Genomic DNA, 12,304 nt, shown 5'->3' on the forward strand with positions numbered 1-12,304 from the left:
AAGGCTGCTTATGGAATACTGTTATGTTCAACTTTACCTACAGGATATTAAATCCTTAGAACTAAGGTATCCCCCAGAAAAAGATTAATGGAAACATCGATTGCTTTTCAGACTTGATAGTTGCTGCTTCAATAGGTGGTTTTGCAGAAACACTAAATTAAAAAAAGAAAAAAAACCTTTAGAACACAATGAATTGCATTTATTTCAGTATGCATCCACATCTCAGCATTTAGTGGTCCTGAACAGAAAAGTGGAAAAACGCAGCAATTTGCCAGGAAGTCAAGCCTGCCAATTTCGGGGATCTGCTGTGCACACCGAGTTTTTTTTCTCCATCCCTGCTGAGGACCATGAGACACAGCAGCACCAAAAACAAAGCATGCATCAAATCCAAGGTTCTTTTTGTTCCAATTGTCAGATTCCAAACTAGACCCAAATGGATTGTAAGATGACCACATAAGAACCCTGTTTAAAATTTCTTCAATTGTTAAAAGCAAAAGCAATTACAGAAAACAGTTCATTCAGAGGGATCGTGTGTGCTTACAAGTATCTTCTATGGCATTTCTCCAAGTTTTATCACCAAGCACTTTGAGAGCTGGCAGGTCTGAGTACCCCTGGTGACTGTTCTTTTCACTTTATCAAAACCTGAGCTAAAAAACAGCATCAGCTGACGATGACAGCAGAGGGTGTCAGGGCTGAGGACCCAATATTCATTCCCAGGCTGGTGGAGAGTGAGTAAATGTTCCAAACTAAATGAGGGAAGTTAGAGACTCTTTCCAACCTTACCTGATGGCTTTGGCCAAAACAAGGAAGTGTTGGGTGGTGATGCAAAAAGGGACTTGAGGAGAAAGGAAAATGCAGCACCCCTCCATTAAGGTGGGGGAGAAGATATGGGGAAAGCCCTGAATTCCTCACCAAAGGCCAATTTCAGAGGGGAGCAGAGGGGGTTACAATCTATGCTTCGGCTGAGGATGGTCATGGGAAGTGGAGAAAGGATGATGGCTTGGAGGGGGGAGGGCATCATTTAAGACTTAAAAAAAGAAACCAGGGGTGCAGTTGAAGCACCCCTGCACACCCAGCAGTAGTCCCACAGGCTACGACCTGAAACCTTGATGCCTATTCTAGCAAGCCACTCCAAGCTGGAGAGCTATTGCAGGGACAGAGGGGTCGATGGAGGGAGGGAGGGAGCCAGCAGGAGGAAAAGGGGAGAAAGCAGAGACCCCAGGCCCTGTAATCAGCAACAGGGTGATTGTGTGATGTGTCTTTTCACAGTTGAGTTAGCTGTGCCCCACCAGTTATGATGGGAATCAATTTAAATATACTTTCTTGATCCCAGAAATTTAACTATGTGGGCAGTGGTTACACTTCACAGGATGATTTGTTATAGCATAGCATATATCTCAAATGGACAAAAAATTAGTATCATTTACAGTATCTTAAGATAAATTGCCTTTGAATAGGAGCTTCCTTTCCAGTACTTTTTTTTTTCTTTTTTTTTTTAAGATTTTATTTATTTATTCATGAGAATACACAGAAAGGAGAGAGAGGCAGAGACACAGGCAGAGGGAAAAGCAGGCTCCATGCAGGGAGCCTGACATGGGACTCAATCCCCCATCTCCAGGATCATGCCCCAGGCTGAAGGGGGCGCTAAACCCCTGAGCCACCAGAGCTGCCCCCTCCCCTTCCAGTACTTTTGAGGTCTACAAGATGTATCTAGAAAATGCACTACTGTGGACATTTTTAAGCAAGTGACTGCTTAAATCGAATGGGGTGGGGAGAGGGCCTGTGGTTTCTCTTTTTGATTAATTGCTGTAACACTGTCCTTGGAGCAGCTGAGGGAGTTTCATGTTTTCTTTAGACATCATTAGGCGCCAGAGCTCTTGCAGGACAACTTTGATGCTATATGAATTTTGCCATTTTACTAGCACTGATATGGCTCTTGGGTCCACCACTCCATTAGAACTATTAACTCCATTCATATTAATTTTTGTTACAAATCTTACAAAGGGGGGTGCTTCTGGTATTTAGGCCCACATTCTATTTTAAGACTATATATTCGGTTTTCATAAATTGTTCTTGGAGACCCAATTATCAATCATCCCTGTCCATCTTAGAAGTGTCTTGTCTTCGTCATCTTCTAGACCTCAGCTAACTGTGCCACCTCCTACTCCTTTCTGGCCTTCTTCCAGTTCTTCCAACAGTCGAAACTTGCAAGACTTTTACTCCCAAGCCCGTGGTGGCTGTCATCTTGCGTCCCAAATCCATATCCTTAACCACTATTCTAAACTACCTTCTCACAATTGGTGACCCTGCTTTAACTAATAATAATGGTGCTAGGTTTCTAAATATTTATACTAAAATAAAAGAATAAATCTACAAATCATCTAAATAGTGAATATTCATTATATTTTAGTGATAATCCCCAATCACTAAAGATAATTGATAAAAAGGACTATAGCATAAAAAGTCATGAAATGTTGGGTTCAGTTTTTCAAAGTTCATAAAGATACAGGATTAATCATTTCAAGTTTCCTGCTGATTGCCTTTGGAAATAAGTTCTTGGTCTTAAATACATTCTGTGTTTTGGGCCTTCTCTTATTACTACAACACAGATAATCTAAGATGGAAAAATCATCAGACTTGGAAATGCTAAGAGAATAGAAGCCAAAGCCTATAAGAAAATAGTCTTCTAAATTTATTATCTCTTATGCATTGATTTATCACATATGGTGGGAATTTAAACCAGATGTATGCTTACTAGAAGAGGCTATCCCAAGACGGACAGAGGAGAGGAATGTGACCTCAGCTTGAAAGTAGAGAATCAGAACTTGTTGGTGGTTCAGAAGTTTCCTTTTATGATGGTTATATAATAGAATAAAAGTTTTTCATCTTTTCATATTAACTGAGACTTCATTTCTTAATCTGGAAATTGTTGAAACTTCTGGCTTTTGCAATGCAATATTTTCATATTGGGAAAGACCATAGACTTTCTGAGTAACTCTTGCTTAATCTAAAGCAAAACATTTTTGGAAAATACAGCTCTTATATGTAAATATTAACATTTACACATTCGCACTCGTTTCATTCTCATCTGGAATTTAGATATCAAATTTTAATAGCTAGAATTCAGTAACATATCTTTGCCATCTGCTTTTTTTTTTAACTGAAGCTTTAAAAAAATCTATTCTTTCAAGTCACATCTAAGGAAAAAAAGAGACTTAGCCTAACATGAGTAATCTACCTATCGTTATGTAGTCTTTATTTTTTAAAACTTGAAAATTACTATTAAAGAAAATATTTCCGGGATCCCTGGGTGGCGTAGCGGTTTGGCGCCTGCCTTTGGCCCAGGGCACGATCCTGGAGACCCGGGATCGAATCCCACGTCAGGCTCCCGGTGCGTGGAGCCTGCTTCTCCCTCTGCCTGTGTCTCTGCCTCTCTCTCTCTCTCTCTGTATGACTATCATAAATAAATAAAAATTAAAAAAAAAATAAAGAAGGAAAATATTTCCCATAATAAATGCTTTAGTTTGGGAACAGTCTGAACAAAAAAAACACAGTATGGAACAACTTTACAGTCATTTCTCCACTTTTTGAGGGGAAATTATCTTGAAAATCATTAATTGAGCAAAGAGATATTTCTCAGAAGCACTTGTGATTTAGTTTTCAGTTTATTTTTACAGTACACTTAGGGGTGCCTGGGTGGCTCAGTCAGTTAAGCGTCTGCCTTCAGCTCAAGTCATGATCCCAGGTTCCCGGGATCAAGCCCCACTCAGGCTCCCTACTCAGCAGGGAGTCTTCTCTCTTTCTCAAATAAATAAAATCTTTTAAAAAATACGCTTATGTGATAAGATATTTTTTAAAAAATTAAAAGATAATTAGCCAATTGTAGACAGTTTCTATCCCAGGAGAAGAACTTAAGACAACTGGAGACATGCACGTGTACACATATACTTGTATATTGACTGCCAGAGAGAGTTAATTTGTTCAAAGCTAGAGTTGTCATTGACAATCTGAAACACAGAAAAAAGGTCTTTTCTTTATAAGGAGTTATTGGTAGGAAACTAAACACATGTTTAAAAGAAACTACCTAAATATCTCATTGTATGTCTATGAACTGCCAAAACAATTGATTCATTTAACTTCCCTCAAACAAGTATTGAGCATTGTGTGCTGAACAATTCTAGGCACCAGGGTGGGAAACAAAAAACATGTAAATGATATGTCTTGCTTACCCAAGCTTAAGGTAATTATACGATAACATTTCTTTCCTATATGGATCTAAAATTTGCATGCAGGGAAATGCATAGATATTAAATGTACAATTGGATGAATTTTAACAAAAGTATGTATTCATGTAACTACCACCCCATTGGAGACATAAGACCCTTCCATCTCCCCTAGAAAGTTCCTTCATGTCTCGCTTCCCAGATAGGCAGGTGTGTTCTGATTTCTATCACCACGGGTTATTATGCTTTTGAAGTCACATAAATGGAATTATATGGTATGTTATCTTTTACTCTGTGCAGTGTTTTAGGGATTTATTCAAATTGTTGTATTAGTACTTTATTACAAATTTCTTCTATATACATACATAACATTTTTTAAAAATCCATAATCCTATTTGCTTCCAGTTACAAACACTGTTAGTCAACTTGTTGTGAATGTAGATTTTCATTCTCTTGGATAAAGACCTAGGAGTAGAATTGCTGGGTCATTAGGTGTATAATATTATAAGAAGCTCCCAAACAGGGCAGCCCAGGTGGCTCAGTGGTTTAGCCCCGCCTTTGGCCCGGAGTGTGATCCTGGAGACCCCTGCATCACTCCCTGAATGGAGCCCGCTTCTCCCTATGTCTCTGCCTCTCTCTCTGAGTCTCTCATGAATAAATAAATAAAATATTTTTTAAAAAAAGAAGCTCCCAAACAGTTGTCCAAAGATATTTTTTTTTAAATATTCATTCATTAGAGAGAGAGAGAGAGCATGAGAATGGGAGAAGGGCAGAGGGAATAGGAGAAGCAGACTCCCCACTGAGCAGGGAGCCAGATGCAGGGCTCCATCCCAGGACTCCCAGATCATGACCTGAGCCGAAGGCAGATGCTTAACTGACTGAGCCACCCAAGTGCCCGTGTCCAAAGAGATTATATCATTTCATACTCTATCAGCAGTATATGAGAGTTCTACTTGTACAACATGCTCGCCAACAATTGATGATATCAGTCTTTTCGTTTTAGCCATTTTAGTGGATGTGAGGTGAAATTTTAATGTGGTTTTAATTAATATTTCCCTGATGACTAATGATGTTGAGTATCTTTTCCTGTGCTTACTGGCCACTTTCAAAGCTTTCACTGCTTTTGTGAAATATCTGGTTTTTGCATATTTAAAACTTTTTTATCCTTTTATTTTAATTTGTGTGAGTCTTTTATGTATTATTATATATAAGTTCTTTACCAAATATACATATTAAGAATATTTTCTCTAGGGATGCCTGGGTGGCTCAGCCGTTGGGCATCTGCCTTCAGCTCAGGGTGTGATTCTGGAATACCTGGATCAAGTCCCACATCAGGCTCCCTGCATGGAGCCTGCTTCTCCCTCTACCTATGTCTCTGCCTCTCTTTCTCTGTCTCTGTCTCTCATGAATAAATAAATAAATAAAATCTCTAAAAATAATAATATTTTCTCTCAGTGTATGGCTTACATTTTTTATAGATTTTAATTTTTTAGAGATTTCTTTTAGATTAACAGCAAAATCGAGCAGATGGTATAGAGAATTCCCATCTACCTCCTGCCTCTACATATGCATAGCCTCTCCCACTGCAACTTCCACTCAACACCCTGGACCAGAGTGTTACATTTGCTACAGTCAATTGACACATCTTTATCACCTGAAATCCATAGTTCACATTAGGGTTCATGCTTGGTGTTGTACAGTGGGTTTAGACAAATGTGTAATGTGATATGCATCCACCATTGTAGTATCATATCACACAGAGTTCTTTCAATACCCTAAATTCCTCTGTATTCTGTGTGTTCATCCTTTCATACACCCATCCTCTGACAATCACTGATCTTTCTACTGTCTCTGTAGTTTTGCATTTTCCAGGATGTCATATAGCTGGAATCACATGTAGCTTTTTCAGATTAGCTTCTTTCACTTAGTAACATGCACTTAATGTTCCTGCATGTCTTTTCATGGCGTGATAGTTCATTTCTTCTTAATGCTGAATAATATTCCATTGTCTGGACACACTGTGGTTTATTTATCCATTAACTTACTGAAGGACTTCGTGATTGTTTCCAAATTTTGGCAATTGTGAATAAAATTGCTTTAAACAGCTGTGTGCGGGTTTTTGTGTGGACATAACTTTTCAGCTCATTTGGGTAAATACCCAAAAGCACAATTCCCAGACCATGTGGTCAGAAATGTTAAGTTTTGTAAGAAACTGCCAGATTGTCTTCCAAAGTGGCTGTGCCATTTTGCATACCCATTAGCAATGAATGAGAGTTCCTCTTGTTTCATATTCTTGCCAGCATTTGGTGGTGTTAGTATTTTGGATTTTTGCCATTCTGATAGGTGTATAATGGTATCTTATTGTTATTTTAATTTGCAATTGTATAATGACAAGCGACAGTAATCAACTTTTCATTTTCATATGCTTACTTGCCATTCATGTATCTTCTTGGATGAGGTGTCTATTCATTTTTTAATCATTATTTAATTAGATTGTTCTAATGTAAGAATTTATTATACATATATATTGTAAATAGATTAACACAATCAAGCTAATTAACATATCCAATATCTCACATAGTTAAGATTTTTGTGTGTGGTAAAAATACCTAAGGTCGACTCTTAAATATGGGCTGTTTCACGAATTTGCATGTTATCCTTGCATAAACACCATGCTAATCTTCTCTGTATCATTCCAACTTTGGTATATGTATGTGCTGCAGAAGTGAATACTTAAGGTTTACTTTTTTCCATACATTTTTACAGTTGTTTCAACACCATTTGTTTAAAAAAAATTCCCTCACTGAACTGACTTGGTATGTTGGTAATCTCCAGGATACTATATGTATATGATCTATTTTTGATTTCTCTATTCTCTATACACATACACACGTATTTTATATGGTGTTGTTTAATTCAAGATGGATTCATTATTATATTTTTATAATAATGGATATACATTGTATTATATAAAATTTAAACTTTTTTTTAAAAAAATCTATTTTAAGAAATTAAAATTAAAACATTTTCATGGGGATCCCTGGGTGGCGCAGCGGTTTGGCGCCTGCCTTTGGCCCAGGGCGCGATCCTGGAGACTCGGGATCGAATCCCACATCAGGCTCCTGGTGCATGGAGCCTGCTTCTCCCTCTGCCTATGTCTCTGCCTCTCTCTCTCTCTCACTGTGTGCCTATCATAAATAAATAAAAATAAAAAATTTAAAAAAATAAAAAAAATAAAACATTTTCATGGTTCCCTAAAAATATTGGGAGCCATAGGCACTATACCTAAAGCTAATTGGACCTGACCAGGATAAAGCTAGGTTCTGCACATGTAGCCCTGTCAGAAACTGCTTGTAGAGGCCTGTGAAAGTTTCCTTAGGAGCACATGGTAGGCTTGTAGGCTCTAAAAGTAGCAAATACCTAGGGGCCTGTGATAGTTTACTTTCAATGTTATATTTTCATTGTATTATCCCTATGACTAAAGTCTCATTTAATACTATTATACTGACTTAATTGGTCTATGGGGAATTAAGGAAAATATCTTTTCAGTCAGGGTTCTTAGTCATAAGCAACAGAAGCTGCCTTAGGTCAACCAAGCAAGACAAAAGCTTGAGGTATTTATTAAACAGCATGAGGTAGTTCACAAAATGTTTGGAATGTTTGGAACATTAGGCTCAAGGCTAAGCCTCAGGAAGAATGCCCAAACCCACGTGCCATGAATAAATCTAAGGAGGAAAATGTTGCCACCACCAGCCACTAGAAGTTACAGTTTGCCCCACTGCAGTTCTGTACCAGGAAAGTAGTTTCAATGTTATCATTACAGTCATTGATGTCAATTATCATTTTTGCCAAGAATTCAGTATTGCAGCTCCTGTGCTGCTAGTGCAGTGTGAGAGACTGAATGTTTCATTAATAATTATATAAAAACACTTTGCCACATATAAGACCCAAAATATCTGAAAAACAGAGTCAAGAAAATAAGGAATTCTCCATTTCTCAAGAAAACAAAAATATGACATAGTATACATCCTCAAGAAGCTCACGGTTTTCTGAAAGAGGTAAGCAAATGCATAGCTATTGGTGAAACCATTTTCCTATGTAATATAAGCGAAATGATAAGGGAACAGAGAGGAGGAAACAATTTCGAATAAGGAGCATTTGAGCCCTGAAGAAAAAGCAGAATTTTGATGGAACATTCTATGATAGAGGAAACCAAGTGGGCAGATAAGCAGAGTTAAATTGCAGAGTGTATTTGAGGTTTTAAAATTTACAACTTTAACAAACCAAATACTTTTTTTTTTTTTTTTAAAGACTTCGGGAGGTTCTAGAAATTGTTGAGTTAATTGAGAATACCTTTTTTTTTTTTAAAGATTTTATTTATTTATTTATTTATTTATTTATTTATTTATTTATTCATTCATTCATTCATGAGAGATATATATAGAGAGAGAGAGGCAGAGACACAAGCAGAGGGAGAAGCAGGCTCCATGCAGGGAGCCTGACATGGGACTCCATCCCGGGTCTTCAGGATCACGCCCTGGGCCAAAGGCGACACTAAACTGCTGAGCCACCTGGGCTGCCCCAAATACTATTTTTATACAAGTAATTGTATTCCTTTATAAACTAGTTTTCCCTGGACCATGATAATTATCAACTGACAGTTGGGGGTACCTGGGTGGCTCAGTCAGTTGGGCATCTGACTCTTGATTTCAGCTCAGGTCATGATCTCAGGGTTGTGGGATCAGGCCCAGCTCAGGGTTCACACTCAGTGGGGAGTCTGCTTGAGATTCTTTCTCTCCCTGCCCCTCCCCCTCTCCCGGCCCCTCCCCCTCCCCTGCTCGTGCTCTCTCTCTCTCTCTCTTTTTCTTGCTTGTGCATGCCCTAAAATAAATAAATAAATCTTTTTTAAAAAATTATCAACTGATAGGTCTGTGAACCAGGGTTAAGGTACTGCTTAATTTTAGGAATCAAGAGATCCATTTAAGTTTGAAGGGGGCAGAAGGCAGAAATCAAGGCTAAAGAGAATATATGTGTTGAAGAAATTGAAGATACTTTAACTGGGAGAAACAACCTATAATTAGAAGAAATATTTAAGTGACAATGGTGTTCTTAATTTAGAAAAGACTTCTGTATATTTGAAGAGACAGAATGAAAAGGGATTATAGATGATGAAAAGAAGAGTGAATGAGATGAGGAGGATAGGGTAGGATTCTCCTGGGGGAAGATATGGGAAATCAGAGACATTGAAAAGAGGAACACTTATTTATATAAGCTGTGAAGGAATAAAGAAAATGTAAAGGTATTCTAGAAGTGGAAAGGAAGAAAGGCCAAAGAGATCATTTACCAGTAACTTTGATCTCTGCGGAGCAGGCAGTTGAAGGTTAAATCATTTCTTAATAGGAGTTTCTAGAAAGTAAGCTTTTTTTTTTTTTTTTTTTTTAAGATTTATTTATTTAGGGCTCCTGGGTGGCCCAGTGGTTGAGCTTCTGCCTTTGGCTCAGGTTGTGGTCCTGGGGTCCTGGGATCAAGTCCTGCATTGGGCTCCCCACGAGGAGCCTGCTTCTCCCTCTGTGTCTCTGCCTCTCCCTCTATGTCTCTCATGAATAAATATTTTTAACTAATTAATTTATCTATCTATCTATTTATTTATTTATTTTCACACACAGAGTAGGGAGGGGCAGAGGGAGAGAGAGAATCTCGAGCAGACTCTATACTGATCATGGAACCTGACATGGGGCTCTATCCCACAACCTCAAGATCACAAGTTGAGTAGAAATCAAATGTCAGATGCCCAATCGACTGAACCATCCAGGTACCCCTAGAAAGTAAACTTTTGCGTGGCCTGTTCCCTCTGTCCTGAATGCTTTTTCTCATCACGTAGCTTATCTCTCATCTTCCTCAATGAGTCCAACCCTCACACGGTATCTAAAACCTCCATCTGCTTCCTGCAGTCCTGAACTCCCCTACCCTCTCCTTTTTCTTTTTTTTTTTCCATAGCTCTTATCACCTTCAAACATACTATATGATTTATTTGGTTTTTTTGTTTTCTGTTATTTGTCCCCTCCCACTAGAATGTAAGGTTACAGGACAGAGATTTTTTGTCTCTTTTGTTTACTGAGAATGATGGCTGATCCTCAATAAATATTTGTTGAATGAATAGAAAAGTTGATGTTGAATTGAGGGCAAAAAAAAATAGAAGAGAGCTTTTTGGAAGAGTTATAGTTGAAAACAGGACTGCTAGTTGGTTTAAACCACATTATTGTACTACTTTTTCAAAATATTGACATACTTTTGTAACAATTGGTAAACATCTGCCCAGGCAACCTTGGCTTCTCTCCCAGGCCCTCTGTTAGCAATTAAAGGGTAAATACAGGGTGCAGCTAGGTGCCTCTCTCAGACCCTGCTATGTCAGTTCAAGGTCCATACCCTTCCTGTACTAGTTTAAAATTTTGAATATATAGACAGTGTTAAGAAATCAGTAAGAGGGGCACCTGGGTGGCTCAGTCATTTAAGCCTCTACCTTCAGCTCAGGTCATGATCCCAGGGTCCTGGAATGGAGCTCCATATCATATCAGACTCCCTGCTCAGCGGGGAGCCTGCTTCTCCCTCTCCTTCTGCCATTCTCCTTGCTTGTGTTCTCTGATTCTATCTGTAAAATAAATAAAATCTTTTAAATGATTTTTTTAAAAAAATTCAATAAAAGATAACCTAATGGATTCCTGGGCAGGCCAGGTTGAGATAAAAAGTGTGAATTTAGAGAGAGCCATGTCAACAAAATTCCATGACTTCCTCCAGCAATTATGAGGCTGGAGACCACACAGTAACAATAGAGATGATCCAGAAAGACCAGATGTGATCAATGAGAGAACACAGGCCAGAGATTTAAGGTACTAGGAGGACGTTTCTTTTGGATGGTTGACAGTGGAATCCAGGTTAAGGGTAAAATGTCATTAGGAAAAAAAATAAATAAAATAAAAATAAAAAATAAAATGTCATTAGGAGACTAATGGGTTTGAGGATATGGGAGGACTCCCATCATGAGAGAACCCAGAATGGTGGATCACCCTACTACCCAACTCGCTTCAACTTTAGGGCTAAAAGAGCATAGAGACAGTGTCAACATCAATAATGTTTTCCAAGTGTAATATAGATCTGAGGACCTTGCCATTTCAATTTTAAATTGAAGCAATACCTCTTTATATGTTTGTCTTTACCATTACACAGAACATAGTATGTGGTCATCTACGACATGGTACCTGCTCTCGAGATGCTTGTCATCTAGTGGGAGAGGCAAGACTGACATTCTTCAAACAGCACATGCCACTTATAAGATTATGTATTATAGATCATAAATACAATTTGAGGGATGCCTGGGTGGCTCTGCAGTTGAGCACCTGCCTTTGGCCCAGGGCGTGATCCTGGAGTCCCAAGATCGAGTCCCACATCGGGCTCCCTGCACAGAGCCTGCTTCTCTCTCTGCCCATATCTCTGCCTGTCTCTCTCCCTGTCTCTCATGAATAAATAAATAAAATCTTTAAATCAATTAGATAAATAAATACAATTTTACTTTAAATCCTACAAAACCAATATAAAAACAGTGGGTAATAGGCAGCATCTGGCAATCATCCACTGAAGTTCTCTTAGACTCCATCACTAGGATATATTATGGTTTTAGCCTCCCTAGAGAATTCTGTATGCCAGTGAAAGTGTTACCTTGAGATTGTGTTTTAAAGTATTCAAATCCCTTTGAAATGTAATGCTTGTTATCATTGCTGTGATTAACACCTGTACAAGCTCCAGACCACATCATTCCCATTCCAGATTTCCTAGTTAGAAAGAGAAGCTCTAATAATACCTATCCCCTTGCCAAGTAACTATTTCTGCACCCTTTCTTTCACTTTGCAAGAGGTTTTGATTTGCTGTTTGTTTGAATGTTATTAGCAATCTGCAAAATGCAGATCCTGCTCGGGTTTCTACTCTTAAATCACACAGTAATCTGTCTTGATTTTAAGTTAATTTGGATCTACTTTCAGTCTAGACGTACGTTTGCCTTGCAGTAACAGGTGATATCATCCCTACAT

General features: G+C 38.3%; 1 protein-coding gene, 1 non-coding gene and 1 pseudogene across 2 annotated transcripts in view; 1 reads left to right on the forward strand and 2 right to left on the reverse strand.

Annotated features, from left to right (window-relative positions):
• The window catches only part of NIBAN1 (niban apoptosis regulator 1), a 210,315-nt gene that overhangs the window by 12,372 nt on the left and 185,639 nt on the right, over positions 1–12,304 (forward strand). The gene's annotated exons all lie outside the window — the stretch shown is intronic.
• Positions 1,789–2,244, reverse strand: LOC112921820 (ubiquitin-conjugating enzyme E2 variant 1 pseudogene; annotated as a pseudogene).
• Positions 6,846–6,956, reverse strand: LOC112921884 (U6 spliceosomal RNA). Its single transcript, XR_003235328.1, has one exon. It is a non-coding gene; the product is annotated as a U6 spliceosomal RNA (small nuclear RNA).

This window comes from Vulpes vulpes, chromosome 13 (assembly GCF_048418805.1).
Source record: "Vulpes vulpes isolate BD-2025 chromosome 13, VulVul3, whole genome shotgun sequence".
Lineage (NCBI taxonomy): Eukaryota > Metazoa > Chordata > Mammalia > Carnivora > Canidae > Vulpes > Vulpes vulpes.